The sequence below is a fragment of the Phalaenopsis equestris genome, unplaced genomic scaffold (assembly GCF_001263595.1).
Source record: "Phalaenopsis equestris unplaced genomic scaffold, ASM126359v1 Scaffold000125, whole genome shotgun sequence".
Taxonomy (NCBI): domain Eukaryota; kingdom Viridiplantae; phylum Streptophyta; class Magnoliopsida; order Asparagales; family Orchidaceae; genus Phalaenopsis; species Phalaenopsis equestris.
This window is the reverse complement of record NW_018164567.1, coordinates 877,135-879,707: the sequence shown is the minus strand read 5'-3', so window position 1 is coordinate 879,707 and position 2,573 is coordinate 877,135.

The window sequence follows — 2,573 nt, the reverse complement described above, 5'->3', positions numbered from 1 at the left end:
TCTTTAGTTTAAATAATTGTCTTTTTCAAAAACACGTCTTTAATTTAAATAATTGTCTTTTTAAAAATAGAAAGTTTTCCAAAAGTGCATATTGCATATCTTCCCTGTGGGTTCAATATTTAGGTCTTAATAAAAAAAGCCCTATATTACTTGATAATGATACGTATACTTGCGTAGTATCCCAATATATATAAATTAAAAGTTAAATTCTTATTTTTCTTCATGAGCAAGTTTTTGGTTTTGTTCCAAAATAAGGAAATATAAGTGAAAAATATAATCAGAATTAGTTATACTGTTGCATATAACCAGTTTCGATAAGTGTTGTTTGTTTATTAGTGTTTTATGAACTTTTTTTATATATAAAATTTGTGTTTTGTTGTATCTTTCTCATGAAGTTTGAGTAATTTTCTCTATCTTTGTCCCTACTCTGAGATATGGTGAAATGAAGAGATAACATTGATGTGCCAATATTAAAATATAAAATAAATTGTGATGATTTTTCAACTCTGAACTTAATTTACATTTCAATCTGGCCAATTGAATTGTTAAAATTAAAATGTGAATTTTTTAAGTTTTTTTGTGAAACATATAATCCGAGAAATGGAGTATGAGTTCTACAACTGAGAGAGGATCACATTTGATTTCATTGAGGAGAAATTCATTCATGGAATTAAGTGCAACTAAATAGGGAAATATTCTTTGTTGGGTGTAGAATTGGAGAATCTTTAGGGTGACAGACTAAAATCCCCAATTCGGTCTTAGTGTTTAAAAACAAAAGCGAGAGTTAGCCTTCAGGTGACGGGAAGTGGGAGCTCTGGAGTTGGAGCCAGTATCTTCCTAGCCTAGCAACAAATTTAGGGACTAAACTTGGGATTAGCCAATGATTTTCCATAACACTTTATCTGGGTAGAGAATTAAAACAGCTCCTTTTTAGCACAATACATGTTAGAACCATTTATCTCATCTCATTTTATCAAAACCTCATTGTAGTGGGAAATATGCTTTTCACATAAGAAATCTTCATCACATAAACATAGTTTAATAGTTTAGTAGTTACTCTTTAAATTTTGTATTTCAGTTTTGTTATTAGTTAAATAATTTAGTTGTGATAATATCTCAACATTCAAAATTAGTGACAGTAATTTTTTTTTGACTTTATGTGAATTTCCTAGTAAATTTATCATTTAAAATTTAAACATTCTCCGTGGGATCGATATTTGGGGTTTAAACAGAAAGTTTTTTATTACTTGATAATGATGGGTACACTTGCATAGAATCCCAACAATAATTGCTTAAAATTCTTATTAATAAAATATTGCATCAAGTTTTTGGCACCGTTGCATAGTGGAGAAACTATATAATTTTTACAGAACTATATTCTCGGGATCAAGTTTTTTGGCGCCGTTGTCGGGGAAGGTAACGGTAAATAAATAGATTTGGTAAATTAGGAAATTTATAGATAATTATATAAAAAATAAAAATAAATAAAAAAATAAAAAAATAAAAAATCCAAAAAGAAATATAGTTATATTTAAGAGTTATTTTTAAGAAATTTTTCTTTACTTATTATATTTATTTCTGTGAAATATTGGATCTGAAAGTTTAGTACCTTACAATTCAGAATTAGAGCATACTATTAAAAAAATTTAAAAACAACAAAAAAGAATTTTAAATTTAAACAAAATGACGAATAACTTAAATAATCAAATTAATGAAAATTGATAAAGACCTTTAAAAGATCATGCTAATCCAACAGCAGATGAACTTCACTTGACTATTCAAAATCTTGATGTTGCTGCTAATTCATTTGAGCTTAAACCTGCTGTTATCCAAATGGTACAAAAAATTAGTTTGGAGGAACACCTACTGAAGATTTAAACTGATATCATGCTAGTTTTCTTGAAATTTGTGCTACTTTTAAATATGACAGAGTGTCTAATGATGCTGTTAGGGTTAGAATTTTTCCTTCTTCATTAAGGGGTACGGCTAAGGCTTGGTTAAATTCATTAGCACCTGGATCTAATTAAACTTAGCAAAAACTTAAAAAAATTCTTAGTTAAATATTTTCCACCCTCAAAAACTACTAAGCTTATAAATTATATTACATCTTTTTATCAGTTTGAAGGGGAATTGATATATTAAGCTTGGGAAAGATTTAAAGATCTTCTTAGAAAATTTCCACACCATGCTCTACCAGATTGGTTAATATTTTAAAAATTTAATAATGGATTAGTACGATCACTTAGATCTATTATAGATGCTGCTGCGGGTGAATCACTAATGTCAAAACCTTTTGATGAAGCATATTGTTTATTTAAAGAAATGACTACTAACAATTTTCAATGGCCCTCTGAAAAGGTAATCCTAAGAGAGTAGCAAGTATTCATGATTCTGATGCAATTGCTATTTTAGCATCTCAAATTGCTCCTATTACAAAATACTGAGGGTATTTAAGAATAATTCACAAGTTAAGGAAAAATAGTTGATGATGGAAGAATTAATGATAAACATGGGAAATCAAATACAGAATCAAGGGGCTGCTATTAGAAATATTGAAAATTAATTCAAACATA